Consider the following 17,663-nt stretch of genomic DNA (forward strand, 5'->3'; position numbering starts at 1 on the left):
TGTTTATTTATTATATGTTGTAACATCGCCTTAAATTCATTATTAACAACTTCTTCCTAATAGTTTGATTGGGGATAGTATGGGGAAGAAATTTCATGGTTGAATTCAAGGAACTACGATAATTCTTGGAAAATTTCATTTTCAAAGCTTTTGTTGTGATCAGATACCAGTTCCTTGGGAATTCCCAACCATGTGATGATGTGATTAAAAAACTTAATGAGAAATGGTATCAATAGTGTTATTAAATGTAGGGATGGATTCTTCCTAGTTGGTGAAGTAGTTAATGACCACCATTATATACTTCTGGCCATTTTGAGATGGTAAGTTGTAAGTCATAAAATTGATGCCCAAATTATAGAATGAGGCTCGATAATGAGTGGGCATAAAGAAGAATGTGGAGTTATAGCTTTATGTGCATATAGTTGGCACCAATCACATCATTTGACTGCTTGAATGAATTCTCATAAGAGAGTGGGCCAAAAATAACTTGTCTGTAGGATTTTATTTGATGGTGGACATCATAGATAGACATCCCCTAAATTCTCCTTTATGATACTAGTTTAATACTTCTTTAGATCTTTGGAGGGTGAGTGATCAATGAAGGATGGTTTCAGTCCCTCTTCGATGTAAAACATCTTGTAAGAGGAAAGATCATGGTGCTTGATGGAGAATGAAACACCTATCATCTGAGGAGAGATGGGGGTTGAAATTATGAGTTACAAGGTAATGAATAATGTTGTCATACCAAGGGTCCTTGGTGGTTATGATGAAAAAAAGTTCATCGGGGAAAGTGTCATTTACTAGTGGCCCTTGGTTATTCATTGGTAGGTTGACAATGAATTCAACAAGGATTAGAGCCATCTTTATTTAGGGGGGAACAAATTGGAGGTCAAATTCTTGTAGGATGATGGTCCACTAGGAATATTTGTGGTTTATCATTTGGAAAGTGAGAAAGTATCACGTCATATTAACAATAGAAACTACCACGATAGTTCAGAGAATTATGTAATCCCTAAAATTCTTTACAGAGTGTATGAGGGCTAAGGTTGTCTTTTCAGCTAGGTCATAATTCAAAGTAGGTCTCGACAAGTTTTTGTTGATATAGTAGATTGTGTTTTCTTTATTATCATCTCCATCTTGTATGAGTACACACAAAATTTCCACATTCATTGTTGAGAGGAAAAGGGGGTGGTATTTGTTGTAGGAAGGGTGGATTATTAGTGGTTCTTGGTATAGTACATCCTTCAAAGAATCAAACAATTGTTAAGCTTTTCCCTCTGATTGGAAGTGGATGTCTTGATAGAGGAGATTAAGGAAACCATGAATAAAAGTGGGATAATTAGCAAAAAAAGGATGTAAGAAATTGGCCTTTCCTTGAAGGATTTGAAGTTGTCCTAATGTTTTAGGTGTGTGGATATCACAAATTGCCTGGACCTTTAGGGGGTCAACGTTAATACCTTGCTGGGAGAGAATGAATCCGAAGAAGTTCCAAGCATTGAAGCAAAAAAAACACTTGAGAGGGTGCAAGCATAAGTTTCATTGGCGAAAACATTCAGATATAACTCATAGATACTTGATATGGTCTAAGTGTTTTTTTGAACAAACATTGATCTTACCCAAGTATGCTATGATGAGATGAGCTAAGTTGTGAAAAATGTAGTTCATGGCTTGTTGGAAGGTGGCTCCAACATTTTTTTGGCCAAAGGGCATAACCTTATAGGTGAAGGTACCCATTGGAGTGGTGAAAGAAGTTTTGTATTGATCTGCATGGTGAATCTAAATCTAATTATAGCTTGAAAATATATCCATCAAGGATAATGCCTCATTCCTTGCAAAAGAGTTAATGAATTGGTTAATGAAGGGTGTGCGATAATTATCCTTAGGGAATGCTTTTTCACAATCTAAAAATAAGTAGATATGCACAATGTTACATTCTTATTTATAACAATAACATGGTAGGAAACCTAAGATGTGTAAGCTATGGAATAAATGAACCTGTAATTGCATAGCTTATCAATGTCAATTTTGATATCTATGGCTTTGGATGGATGCAGTGATCATTTATTTTTCCTTACAGGGTAGGCATCGGGCCATGAGTTGATATGGTTCTCTGTGATTTTAGGTATTATGCCAAGTATTTGTAAATATGAACAAGCAAACATGTCTTAATATTCTTCAAATATGGCCTTATATGTTTCTATTTCATCTAGATAACATGTTTCCCCCACGAGATTTCTTCAGCAATGTAAGGCTTGGTCAAAATACTACCACCTTGGTGGTAGGGAAAGTTTTTACTTGTTTCCCTCTTTGAATGTGTCTTGCATAGGAGCGAGGTTTTTAAACCAGTCAACATGGCTAGCAGGGATAAAATAATTGGTTTTCACTATTTATATGGTATCAATTGGTGATGCAAATGATGTGAAATAATTTTATAAGAGGAAGAAAGAGTGGTGGTGCATGGAATGACATGGGCACTAAGGTACAATCATGGCCTTGAGGATATCTTCCTAAGAATGAAAGATGCTCAAAAAGGGTGATAAAGGCATCGCTACGTCATGAGGTGGTGGATGGCGCATGGAAGTACTAGTGGAAATGTAGGGGTACAATATCATACTTGACACCATAGGATCAAGAGATGTGGAAAAATAATAGATAGGTTTTCTCCATCTAATACGAAATTGTCATACCTTCATAATGGGACCAATGATCTCAACAATGTGGAAGGATGAGTATATGGCTTTAATCATGGTTCCTATGGATGAAGTAATGAAGTTAATATGATCTTGGGTGTTATCAATACTAGGGGGAAAAGTTATCTCTCGTATGACAAGGATGGTGTGATGAGGGAGGACTGCAAAGGTTTTGTCAATGTCATGGGAACCATGCTAAAGGAATCTCCTTGGGGTATTAATTCTAAGGATGAAGAAAACCTACAACAAGTGCTTACAAGGCATTGGGTAATTATTATGTGCATATGTCTACATGTCATATTCAGAGGGCATGCTTGTGCAATAGGGGTGGTTTCAATGCAAATAACACATTGGGCATGCCATATGTTAATTTATTATTGAGGTGATATAAGAAATGGTTTAAGGTGCATGATCCTAATTTAGGGTACGTTGAAGAGGAGGTGCAACTTTGATGGCATGATGCAATGTGACCAACGCATCTCAATATCTAGGGAGATAGAGACAATGATGTGTGTGATGTCCATGTTGCATGCAAAGGACACATGGAGGGTTGGTACATAAGCCTTTGTTATGAGATGTGGTGGCCTTTTCCCCTAGTGGCAGGGAAGAGGGAGTTGGTGCCTAAGAGGAATTAAGAAATACCTTTAACTCATACAATGCATGAAATTTTTTGGTAGGGTGTCCGCTACATCACAAAAGGTGCATGTGGGGGGTAGTCTAGACGAAGATCTATTCGAGTGGTCCTTCTTCTTTGATTTTGTCTTATCCATTCTTGAGGTGCTATAGGGTGTCTTTGTAAGTTTTGGTGTCCCACCATGTGGTAAGGCCTCTCTAGGGGGGTTCAACATAACATGACCAATGGGCACAACTCCTAACATATCCAACATGGCAAATCATTCCAAATACCAAATGGGTAGTTCTAGAGCCATTTTGGCAAGGTTAGCATCACCATCACTCAGTGTGAGATGAAAATGTGTGGGGTATATAGGAAAGTATTTTGAGTGATCTCGTATCAGAGGAGTGGGGTACCACTTGTCATAAATTTTTCAAGTTTTGGTCACAGTGAATGATTGTCCTAAGTCTGTTCACCAGAAAGGGTGGTTACTATGCACATAGGAGGTGTAGAAGTAGATGTTATAAGAGTGGGATTTCCTGGATATGTTATGAGGAGAGAAGAGTGTTTTAAAATCCCCAAGACAATCTTCATCATGGAGGGACATGCTACCTGGTAAAGGGACGGTCCTTGTTTGGTAACATGTGAACTGATCAATTGTGATGATTTTCCCACTATGGGGGGAACTCATAGTATTGAAAACTAATCATGTGATACTCTTCATGGCATACTTATAACTTTTTCCAAACGAGATATTATAATCTAAAAGGGCATTAAATACTTCCATATCTATGAGAACACCTTTGTTGGTGAGTTCAACCAGTACATTTTGAAAGAGTCTTAATAGTAATGAGGGGTAATCATCATATGACCTCAATGGGATGGAGGAAGCAATCCGTTTGAGGGAGATAAATACTTTTCAAACTATATTTGACATTATGCAAGTGGATTCCCCCTCATAAATGATACATCAATGAATGGTGACATTTCAAATTGTCATGGGTATTTGCAATGTGACTAAATATGGTAGACTTGGTTCTAAGTTATCTAAGTCAAATGTGATCGACCTCGAGCTTGAGGGTTAGATAACACCTAATGCAAAAAGTAAGTCTTTATTTTGAGTTGTATCTATTTGAAGCACGTCTATTGCTAACATGGTATATGGAGATTATGTGAGATCATAGAAAATGTCACAACTATACTCAACCTTTGCATTATGTGATGTGCATCATAATGGAACTTTGACCAACCTAGACATGGTTTCTATGGGTGGTCATTGGATATTCAAAGGAGGTGTTAAGGTGATGGTTAGAATTTCCTCGATTATTGAGGTATTATTTTCAATGCGAGTTCCATATTCTCGATGATTGGTTTGATGTAAGACATCAACTTCATGCATGCAAATGTCTTTGTTAGGATATTCCGACACATAGGAAATAGTTAAGTACAACTTGGTCTAGTATAGAGTTAGGTATAGAGTTAGGTAAAGTGTGTTTCTTTACCTTGTACATTTTGTAACTTACAATCTGACGGTCACGATATGTAGTGATCCGACGGTTCATTCTCTCCTCGGTATTACCGACACTTGATCCGTGGCTTAACACCCGATTGGTCCATGATTTCTATTTAAAGCGCATGGAGGGTCATTTGTAGGGTAATCTTTCTGTGAGAAAAGCTTATGTAAATTTTCATTCTTTTATTAATAAATTGCCTGAAGTGGCCGTGTTGGCTCAGGCCGTGGACTGTTTCCCTCTTTGAGGGTTTTAATCACGTCAAAAATACTGGTGTGTTGATCTATGATCTGGTTGTGAGCGGTCTCCTTTGGTGTTCTGTCTGAGGAACTTACCCTGTAAATTCCTACATGGTATCAGAGCTATTTGAGGGCCGCATCCATTGGTGATCCAAATCTGAAGCCGATAGAACTGCATCCGACTACCGTTTCCTAGATCTACTGTTTCTGACTACTTTCGGGCCAAGAGGACTGCTCTGTTGTGTTGGGAGCATTTTTTCCAGTGAGGAACCCCTTTCGTTTCACGCGAAAAGGTTTCCGGTAGCCCTACCTACGTCATTTTTAAGATCTGGAGGTATACAGTGTTTATTTGTAGTTTACAGTTATTTTCTCTCTGTTTATTTCGGTTTCGATTTATTTAGCTTTTTTTATTACCGGATCTATACCTTTCATTTCTGCGTATGCTCTTTTCCCTGCGACTCTATGCGATCTGGGCAAATCAGAAACAGAAAGGAAGGATTTTTCTCATGCGTATGCCCTTTTCCTTGCACCTTAGTGTGATCTCGGAAAATCAGAAACATTGAGGAAAATATTTAGTTTACGACTGGAGCTAACCTCGAGCCACAAGGTTCATTTTTGAAAAAATCTATTTTTCGGCTAAAGCTAACTTCGAGCCGCAAGGTTCATTTTTTTTGTATGTCCGTGTTGGGTTTTGTGTTTTTTCTTTTGTAGGGAAAAAGAGCTTTCTCAAAGCAAGCACGCAACCCAAAGCATCAACCCCCCCCCCCCCCCCCCCCCCCCCCTCTCTCTCTCTCTCTCTCAAATTTTTTGTATAGCTCACTTGGTTGAAAGCTATTTTAAGAGAGTAGAGGTCTTGGGTTCAAGTCTCTATTTTGTGGGGGTGGATTTTTTCATTTCCGCACATTCCCGCACTTCGTCAATTTTTTTTTCAAAAAGCCATAACTTCTTCATCCAGAAGCCGTTTTCAGAACCGTTTTTTTTTAAACGGCCTAATGTTTTGAGATATTTCCATTGGTACACTTAGTTTCAGCATCTACAGCTTCAGTTTCTGTTAAAAAATGGAAATTCCATGCCAAGTCATTCTTGATAGCACTAACTACTTCCAATGGTGGTCCTACATTGTGGATTTACTTAGAAGTAAACGTCTTTACAAGATAGCCACAAGCCAAGAGACCAAACCGAAAGATGAAGATAAGGCAGCTAAATGGGAAAATAGGCAAGACCAAGCACGTGGGTTGATAGGGATGTCTATTTCTCCAGATCTTAGATTCCATATTGCAGAACTTGATACTCCTGATGAAGCACTACAACAAATTACTAAAGTCTTTGGAATTAAAAATGAACTTAAAGCCCATCAACTTGAAAATGAATTGCTTACATTGGAGCCCAATAATTTTTCTTGCATTGAAGATTTTTTCTCCAAGTTCAAGACCCTTAGACTTCTCTTGGAAGGTGTTAAGGTTAAGAAAGAAGATAGTAGCCTTATCTAGTCCATTCTTACTAAGTTGGGACCATCCTATTCTGTTTTTGTTTCCAACTTCCATTCTACAAGAGAAGCCTTCATTTCTCAAGGACAAACCTACAAGTCCCCTTCCTTTGATTCCTTTTGTGATTCTTTAATAAGAGAACAAGAAAAACTCTTACACCTTGGTCTTCTTCATCTTGGAAACTCTTCTAAGAAAGCGTTAGCCGCCCAGCAGCAACCAAATTCAAAGAATCCTAAGAAGTCATATCCTAAAAGGAATGGTCCTAAACCAAACAAGGGTCCTAAGCAATTTCTGCCTCAAAATGAAAAATCATTTCAACAAAATGATAAGACAAATAAAAACAAATGGAGGAAGACTGACAAACATTGAAACTTTTGTAATCGAGATGGCCACTTAGAATCCAAATGCTTTAAGAAGATGGAAGCCTTGGAAGCAGCAATGAAGAAGCATAACATCCATTTGGAGCAATCTTCAACTTCAACTTCATCTTTAGGAATGGCACTTTCTGCATGTGGTTGTCAAGCATCTCAGTCTGGCTATGCACTAAATGTATCTTCTTCTTCTCATTCTCATGAGTGGCTCATTGATTCTGGAGCTTCTTATCTCATGGCCAAAAACCAAGCCATGTTTTCTTCTTTAAATGATTGTAACACCAAAAATATATATGTTGGTGATGATAGATCTCTTAGTGTTGTAGGGACTGGAACTGTTCATCTAGACAATGGTCAGTTTAATGATGTATTATGTGTTCCAACCTTATCCTGCAACCTTCTATCTGTATATCAGATAACCCATTCAGGTGAAGGTAAAATTGTTGAATTTTCACCTCACGATGTTGTAATTAAGGACCTAAGAGATCCTAGACAGATTTTAGCTACTGGCATTGCTGATGATTCTACAAGGTTGTATAAGTTTCACAACTTTGGGTCATCAAATCTTCCCTCAGTATTTGTTGCTCATAATGATGAAGTGAGCAAACTTTGGCATGAGCGATTTGGTCACTTAAACTATCGCTCTCCTTAGAATCTATGTAAAGAAAATATGGTGACATGTCTTCCCATGGTATCTTGCAGAGATGGTGTTTGTTCCGGATGTGTACTCGGAAAACATCATCGGGACAGTTTTGAAAAACGTGCCTCTTAGCACGCCTCAACCCCTTTACAGCTCGTGCATAGTGATTTATGTGGTCCACTTCCAGTTGCTTCATTCTCTGGCTACAAGTATTTCTTAACTTTCATTGATGATTTCTGCAGACGCACTTGGGTATACTTCTTAAAACTCAAGAGTGAAGTATCTAACATGTTCTTGGCCTTTGAGGCCTTTGTCGAAAAACAATCTGGACATCAAATTCTTAAGCTAAGATCTGATAATGGCGGAGAATATGTTAAAAACACATTCATCAACTTTTGCAATGAGAATGGAATTCAAATGCAACATACTTTTCCATATACTCCACAACAAACTGGTGTAGCTGAAAGGAAGAATCACACCTTAAAGGAAATGGCTAATTGTATGCTTCAATCTAAAGGACTTAGTCTTAATTATTGGGCAGAAGCAATTAACTATGCAAATTACATAATAAATCGCACTCCTACTAAGGCTTTAAAGAATATCACTCCAGAAGAAGCATGGAGCTCAATTAAACCAGATGTAAGTCACTTTCGTGTTTTTGGAAGTGAAGCATGGGCCCATATTCCAGATGAGAAACATAAAGCTTTACAACCTAAGAGTGAAAAATGTATTTTTGTTGGATATTCTGAAGATGTCAAAGGATATAGACTTATTCCACTTAAGTCCAAAAATGTTATCATTAGAAGAGATGTAAAGTTTGATGAGAATATATCGGCCTGCGCGCCTAGTTCGGCAGATGTGCCACCTCTCCCTATCTCTTCTACTTTTGAAAATATTTCTTCTTCAGATAATGAAAGCGAGGATGAAACTCCTCCCCCACCTTCTCAGGATCCTCCTTCAGCTCCTCAGCTCCCAAAATGGGTCCGTGCTACTCGGGATGCAGCAGGTGATCTTGCCGGTGATCCTGCAGATCAGCGACGTACACGTTCTCAGTTCGAGAGAGCCTCTTCTTTACTGGCTCAAGCGTCAATGAATTATGATCCTGACAGCTTTGCAAAAGCTTCAGGCCATCCAGATTGGGAAGCAGCTATGAATGAAGAATATCATTCATTATTGGCAAATGATACATGAGATCTTGTTCCTCTACCAAAGGGACGAAAACTTGTTAGATGCAAATGGGTTTACAGAACCAAGTATGGACCAGATGGGAAAGTTGATAAACATAAAGCTCATCTTGTTGCTAAGGGTTTTTCACAAGTTGAAGGCATTGACTATACTGAAACCTTCTCCCCTATTGCCAAAATGAACTCTATCCACCTTGTTCTTTCCCTTGTTGACTCTTTCAAATGGGAAGTCCATCAGATGGATGTTAAATCCACCTTCTTGCATGGGGACTTGCATGAAGAAATCTATATGGAACAACCTATTGGCTTTATACAAACAGACTCCAGCCTTGTATGTCGGCTTAAGAAATCCCTTTATGGTCTCAAGCAAGCTCCTTGAGCTTGGTATGCCAAAATGGAAAACTTTCTTTTAGAATCTGGCTTCTCTGGGTGTCATTCTGACAATACTGTCTACACCAAGAAAGTGGGCAAGTCTCTTATCATTTTTGTTCTTTATGTTGATGATCTTATCCTGACTGGTAGTGATCCCAACCTTAAAGACCATGTGAAGTCTAGCCTTAAAAGGAAGTTTGAAATGACAGAGTTAGGACACTTACATTATTTTCTCGGTCTTCAAGTCTTGCAATCCAAGGAAGGTATTTCCCTTTCTCAGTCCAAGTATGCCTGTGATATTCTACGCAATTTTCACATGGAAGACTGTAAGCCAGCCCCTTCTCCCTTTCAGTCTGGAGTCAAACTTTCAGTCACTTGTACTTCTCCTGAAGTTGATGCTACCTTATACCGTCAACTTGTAGGAAAACTTTTGTATCTAACCCATACTCGTCCTGACCTTTCCTTCGTCGTTGGCCTTGTTGCTCGATTTATGCAAAACCCACATGAAAGTCATTGGAAAGCAGCTAAAAGAATACTTCGTTATGTTCGAGGTACAGTTCAGTTTGGGATTCATTACAGTGCCGAAGCAGATCCTCTATTAGTTGGTTTCACTGATTCTGATTGGGCTGGTGACCCTGATGATCGGAAGTCTACTGCAGGTTATGTGTTCACTCTTGGTTTAGGACCTATTACATGGGCTTGCAAGAAACAAGGTGCCATTTCTCTTTCTTCAGCAGAAGCAGAGTATCGTGGTACCGTAGAAGCTAGTAAGGAAGCCTTGTGGCTTTGTCAGATCCTGTCAGAGTTTGGCTTTCAACAGCAGCATCCGACTACACTTTGGTGTGATAATCAAAGTTCCATTCAGCTATGCAAAGATCTAGTCCAACATCAGCACAACAAACACATTGAACTGCACATGCACTTCATCATAAAGCTCATTCATGACCATGTTCTTGAAGTGCAATATTGTTCAACAGATGATCAAGCTGCAGACATCTTCACAAAGGCTCTCACAGAGGCGAAGTTCACTAAACTTCGATTTATGGTTGGAGTTCAGGAAGTTGTCACTAAGGGGGGATAGGCTCTAGTGCCTCCTTCCTTCTCCTATTGTGTCATATTTGTAAATCCTTCAATCCTATCCCAAGTTGTTCTTAAGGGGGATGTTAGGATATTCCGACACATAGGAAATAGTTAAGTACAACTTGGTCTAGTATAGAGTTAGGTAAAGTGTGTTTCTTTACCTTGTACATTTTGTAACTTACAATCCGACGGTCACAATATGTAGTGATCCGACGGTTCATTCTCTCCTCGGTATTACCGACACTTGATCCGTGGTTTAACACCCGATTGGTCCATGATTTCTATTTAAAGTGCATGGAGGGTCATTTGTAGGGTAATCCGTCTATGAGAAAAGCTTATGTAAATTTTCATTCTTTTATTAATAAATTGCCTGAAGTGGCCGCGTTGGCTCAGGCTGTGGACTGTTTCCCTCTTTGAGGGTTTTAACCACGTCAAAAATACTGGTGTGTTGATCTGTGATCTGGTTGTGAGCGGTGTCCTTTGGTGTTCTGTCTGAGGAACTTACCCTGTAAATTCCTACAGTCTCAATTGGTAGGGTCGGACAAACACCCCCCTACCTTCTTTTGGTATTGTAGATGTCTAGTCTCATGTTGTGCAACAACAATTTCTTGGTGACAAAATGGGTTCTTAGCACAAATAGTGGTTGGTTGGCTCCAACTTGCTCCATTTCTTCTCACATGTGTTTCAACTCTAGGATTTGAGGATAACGACGGTTGTCGTTCTCATTTTCACCACAAATTGTGCAAGCATGCTTAGTTTGGAGACCATTATTCTTAAATTATTTTTGTGCAATGTTTGTACCCTAGTTCATATTTTGGTTTTGATTAAGGGGGTTTCCCAGAGTCTATGTATTATGTTGTTGTAGTTGGATTTTTCCATGACATTGGTTTCGCCTTTTCTTATTATTTCCATTCTTTTTATTTTGGTTGGGTGGATTGGTAGTGTTGAGTTATTCAAACGACTATTGTTGTTCGAACAAAGAGGGTTGAACAAAGTTAACTCATTTATGCTATTAAGGTGTAGTGTTAGTTTGATGAGGGCCAAAAAAAGGAAAATATAGATTTCATTGGGGAGGATTCCCATAGGCGGGTTGGGATGTGGTTACTCTATCAGAAGTACACTTTAGGTATTGATTCCCTTTCATGCAGGGGTTAGGGGTACATGAAGTTAGGTTGGGATAGTATCTAATTATAGGTGGTGTTAGTGCTATAGACGTAGTTGTAAACCATGGGAATGATGATGGAGGTACATGCATTTTTCCCTAATATGGGAGGGGGTTCCCACGTTGAAATTTGGTGAGGTTCCCAATTAACCCATTAACATCGTTATATGCCCCCAAATTCTCTTACTTGGAATATTTTGGTTGTGGAGCATCTTGGATAACAATGTAAAGGTACCCTGACTACACATAAATAAGTTCAAATTGTTGAGCCTTAGTTATGGCTTCTTCATTTTTCTATTGTATAGTTATGCTTACATATTTTGTTATGATTCGAAAAAGTGTTTTGAGACAAAAATATAAGAGAAAGTCATCTAGTACCACCACCTTACAAATAATACGACATCTATGCCACTCATGGACATGGTCTGCTATGTGAGTAGAAAAAGTATGCCTAGATTGGGTCAATAATTCCAAATCAGTATCATAGAAAACTGGAAATTGGAAGAAGGTGAAAAAATATTTTCAAATGATTCAAGGGTACCATGCATTCCTGAATAATCACTAACATACCAATTAACCATAGGGCCTACAAAGACACGTTGAGAAATTCCCATCCTAATTAAGTCTTCAATGATACTATTGGAGAAACACCATAGATGGAATGGCATGACATGATCCGTTGCATCCTCACCTAGTTTGACTTCAAACATGGAAATATATGATCATAATTTTTTTGGCATGCTTGTCCAATTAGCATCATGGGATATATATTCATTTGTAAGCTTTGAAAAATATAGTAGCCTTTGTGAAGCTACATATGGTATGGTACATGTGGTATTGGATATTTTGGCGTGACCAATTTGAGAGGTAATGTCACCTTGAGAGGAAGATGTTCCTAAGAAAGTGGCGACAAGGATATATCAGCCTCAAAATGTGCGATCAATATGGGATCTCAAAGTAGAATGTCATGTAGGATATGGTGGAAAACAAGGCATTCCTCCGACGAATGGTGGGAGGCTTTGAAGTTTCCTAGAGTGACAAGGTATCATGGGGTTCCCTATGGTGCCCTAGTGAGTGTGTGTGTATTGTGAGGGGGGATTTAAAAGAATAACCAAAGTATCCAACATAAAATAAGGAAAAAATAAAAGGCTAATTTCCTTTAAAAGTGTTTAATGTGTGAAAAAATGCAATGCTAGTGTGTGGGTTTTGCGTGTGAAAATCCTATAGACATAACATCATGTCACTCAATCACCAAGTAAGCCTTTCTGAAGATTTTGAGATAGTAGGATCTTAATCCATTGGCCAAAAAAATAATGAAGGTATCCATGAAATATTATAATGAGGGGTATTGGGGCCACATCTTAAAGTATTTGGAAGTGCTTCCTGTTGGAAATAATACTGAGAGGGGGGGTGAATCAGTATTATCAAGTCAATTATTTTCTTTTTCAAACCCAAATCATATACGCTACTTCAGTTAGTGAAAACTGCGTATATACGCAACTACAGATAAGGAAACCCACGTATACCAATCAATATTATAATTAATTTATCTTATAGATGTTGATCATTAATCTGTGTATCAGAATCAAATAAATAGTAACCAGAAACAATGAAACAGAGCAGAAGACAATCACACACAAGAACACAAGATATAAGGTGGAAACCCAATGTGGGTGAAAACCACCTGCTGCAATTCGTCTCTATCTTACTTAATTAGAAACTTCTTTTTACAATGTACTGGTGCAGTCCTTTACCAGTATGCAGGCTGCTACCTGCAGAGAGCTACAACCCTCTCCCGTTCTCCAGCTTCTCCTAGAAGGGAGCTACAACCCCCTTAGCTCTTGCACTAGCCAAGATAGTAGTATGTAGGTGCTAGCCTACAGAAGGCTACAACCTTCTCTTTCTTCCAGGGACCACGTTTCATAAATTTTCAAACTGGATCCATGAACATGAATCAATCATCAAGAATCAAACAATCTCCTTTTCACCAATTAACACTGAATCAAATAGATACTTCTCTGACTGCTGTACCCAGAACACCGCAGCAATAAACAGAAGTAGCTAGAACACAACTTAAAAGATGCACGCTACTTCAATAGCCAAAAACTTACGTGCATACGCTTCTGCGTTTGGACCAACCTGCGTATACGCAGTTTTAATTCACAGAACCTGCGTAGATACGCACCTTCGCTTCACTGAACCTGCATACAAATCTATAAAGGATAATTCACTCTTTCAAATATTCAAACATTAATTAACCCAGATTACTAGATTTATAGATCAAGCATGCGCCACATATAACGAATCAAAATCATACAAAGATACTATTATTCAAGCCTTAAGATTATGACCCATTAAGAGAACTTATCCTTCTCTTTACGCTTAGGTTCCTCCTTCATTCAAATCTAGATCTGCACCATAACCTAATCACCAATATTCCAGATCTAGCACTTTATCAGATACTCAATAAACCAGATGATCCTTTGCCAAATGATCTCCTTCCTCTTTTATTGTCTTAGGCCTTCCACAATACCACGTTCCAAAACCATAACAAAACAATACCGTGGACCCAATACTTGGGATCAACACTCTTGACGAGATACCATGGCCCAAAACCATAGGTTCATTTACCAACGACTAAATACCACGGACCAAAAGTAAGTTCTCCAACATATACGCGGTTTTCATTGCGTGAAAGTGTGTGTATACGCATACGCACCTTGGTAACGTCTAATCCGCGTGTATATGCGCCTTCGTCTAGGTGAACCTATATATATATATATATATATATTTTCCTTCATTCTGAGAGCCTGAACTGAGATCTGTCACCAAATTGAGTTGCCATCAAGGACAACACCTGTGCCACACCAGCACCATAGACCCAACCTGTTTCATAATGCCAACAATCTCCCCCTTTGTACTTGATGGCAACCCCAAGATCCTCAAAGTCATTCTCCCCCTTTGTCATCAAGCGCAAAGGGTTGTGCTCCCCCTAAGTACATGCTGAAATCTCTGCTCTGTTGTGTTGTCCATGCTTCCCCTGACTGTAGGCAAGATCTGTAACAAATGTTCTTCAAGAAGAACCATGACTTATACATCATAAAAGACCTTCCTATCACCAAAAGACTCTATACATACATCTATCACCCAACCAAGTGGGGATACATCAGAAATTTACATATGACAACCAAGTACATTACATCATTCATCCCAGGCATAGTGGGGAAACCAAAATAGGTCGTTACATGACCTTGACACCATAAAAGAGATACATGACATAGAGACAAAATATCTAGAGCAAGACTTATGGGAGTCACCAAAACTGATATCAACAACATCTGTCAATCACTATTCAGATCAGCAACAATGTTTTCCTTCTATCCTCCCTCTGCATTTGTTCCTCCTGAGACCAACAACAACTGTGAACTTGAACCAAAAGCTTCTAAGATAATGCCAACAATGCGTCATTAGAAGTTTATCTACTCCCCCTGAACCTGTGCCAGATGGTCTTTGTCAGACCCATATCAGACTATCTTCAACCAGAGCCTGTCCCTATTGATATCCATCAAGCCTCCATATATGCGACTGGATCTGTATAAACCAACGTATGTATGCAGATCTGTTTCAGCCAACTCGCGTACAACCACTTTTCTCTGAAGCAGACAAGTTTCAACAATAGGATGCAGCATCCACTACTCCCAGCTTCTGTCTAAGGTATTCAAATGTCTCCCTGGGCAGTGGTTTGGTGAGTATATTAGCAACTTGTTCCTTAAAGGGAACATACTCCAATTTGACCTTTTGTTCCAATACTTGTTCTCGGAGAAAATGATACTTGATCGGTATGTGCTTAGTATTTGAATGCATGACAGGATTCTTTGAGATATTGATAACACTTGTTTTATCACATAAGATGGAGATAGGAGGAGTACAAGTGATTTGAAAATCCTGCAAAGTTTTCACCATCCAAAGGAGTTGTGTGCAATAAGATGCAGCAGCCACATATTCTGCTTCAGCTGTAGATAAAGCAATCGAACTCTATTTCTTGCTGAACCAAGATACTAATATGGAACCCATAAAGAATGCACCACCACTTGTGCTCTTTCTATCATCCATGCTTCCAGCCCAATCTGCATCTGTATAAGCATGAATAGTGAGATCTGTATCTCTCGGATACCATAAGCCATAGTTTTCAGTTCCTTGAAGATACTTGAAGATTCTCTTCACTTCCTGAAGATGAGTTTCCTTTCGATTTGTCAGAAATCTTCCAACCATTCCCACTGCATGCATGATGTCTGGTCGGGTACCTATCAAATAAAAGAGACTTCCAATCATGGATCTATAGGTTGGTTGATGCACTGTTGCTGATTCATCATTTGCACTGAGGCTGCATCCTGCAACATTAGGGGTACATACTGGTTTCGAATCTTCCATGCCATATTTCTTCAAAATCTGCTTGAGGTACTTGGTTTGAGATAAAAAGATACCACCTTCATTTTGTTGGATTTGTAGACCAAGAAAATATGTCAGCTCTCCAAGTAATGACATTTTGAATTCTTTCTGCATCACCAAGGAAAAGTTTTGACTCATAGCTTCTTCATTGCTCCCAAAGATAATATCATCTACATACACAACAAGTATTAGCAATTTGTCATTTTCAATTTTTATATAAAGATTGCTATCTGCTGATCCTTTTGAAAAACCTTGTTGATGAAGGTATTTATCCAAACGATAGTACCAAGCCCTTAAAGCTTGTCTAAGACCATAGAGAGCCTTTTTTAGTCTGCATACAAGATTTGGATCATTCCCAAGAATGAAACCATCTGGTTGCTCAATGTACACTTCTTCTTCTAAGTCTCCATTCAGAAAGGATGACTTCACGTCCATTTGAAATACTTTGAACTTATGAAAGCTAGAGAGAGCAATGAACATTCTGATGGCCTCAAATCTAGCAACAGGACCAAAAGTTTCTTCAAAGTCTATTCCTTCTTGTTGAGCATACCCTTTACAAACAAGTCTAGCCTTGTTTCTAATCACTTCCCCATTTTCATTCAACTTGTTTTTGAAGATCCATTTTGTCCCTATGACATTCTTATCTTTTGGTCTAGGAACCAACTCCCAAGTGTTATTCTTTTCGATCTGCTCAAGTTCTTCATCCATTGCCTTGACCCAGCATTCATCTTTGCATGCCTCTTTTACATTTTGTGGTTCAGTGGAGGAGAGCAATGCCAAATAGCTTGAGGCTTCTGCAATTGTTCTTCTAGTTTGTATACCTGCCTCCTTCTGCCCCAAAATTTGAGATTCTGGATGATTCTTCTGAACATATCTGGATGGAGTCTTTTCTTCTATCCTTATCTATTCCTCTGGTGCCTCATGGTTTTCTTCTTCATCATGAATCTGATTTTATGTTGATGGATAGTCCTCATCATCTTCGAAGTCTTCAGATCTTACTTGCTTGGGAGTGTTTTCTTCTTCATCCACTACTACATCAATGCTGTCAACAATTCTCCCCAGCCTTTTATTGTAACATTTGTATGCTTTGCTGTGAGCAGAGTACCCAAGGAGAATGCCTTCATCTGCTCTAGGTTCAAACTTGCCAAGATTTTCATCATTGTTTTTAATATAGCATTTGCTTCCAAAAATTTTGAAATGTTTTACTGAAGGAGTCTCACCATACCAGAGCTCATGAGGAGTTTGAGTGCTGTTCACCCGGACGTTTGTTTTGTTGAGAATAACAACTGCAGCAAATGTGGCTTCACCCCAAAAGGTTGCGGGAGTTCCAGATTCATCAATCATAGCACGAGCCATTTGTTGAACCATTCTGTTCATCCTTTCCACTATTCCATTTTGCTGAGGAGTCCTAGCTGTAGAGAATTCCGTTCTTATTCTATGTTCTTCACAAAAATCGAAAAATTCATTCAAGGTAAACTCCCCAACTCTATCAGACCTGAGGCGTTTTATTTTGTGATCTGATTCGTTCTCCACCAAGGCTATGAATGATTTGAACTTTTCAAAGGCTTCATCTTTGTATTTCATAAGTCCTATCCAACACATCCTGGAAAAGTCGTCAATGAATAATATAAGGTATTCTTCTCCTCGAGGTGACCTTTTCCTAGATGGACCACATACATTAGTATGGACAAGTTCAAGAGGCCTGCTGGCTGATCCTTCCTTCTTAGGGAAGTTAGTTATGGTTTTCTTACCAAACTGATACGATTTGCATATTGTATTGTCTGGAATTCTGATGTCTGGAAGACCACGAACTGCCTGGTATTTGCATGCTTTCCTTATTTGTGAGAAGCTAAGATGCCCCAATC

This window comes from Pinus tabuliformis, chromosome 8 (genome assembly GCF_031772625.1).
Source record: "Pinus tabuliformis cultivar Carrire ecotype Pingquan chromosome 8, CPIR1, whole genome shotgun sequence".
In the NCBI taxonomy this organism is placed as follows: domain Eukaryota; kingdom Viridiplantae; phylum Streptophyta; class Pinopsida; order Pinales; family Pinaceae; genus Pinus; species Pinus tabuliformis.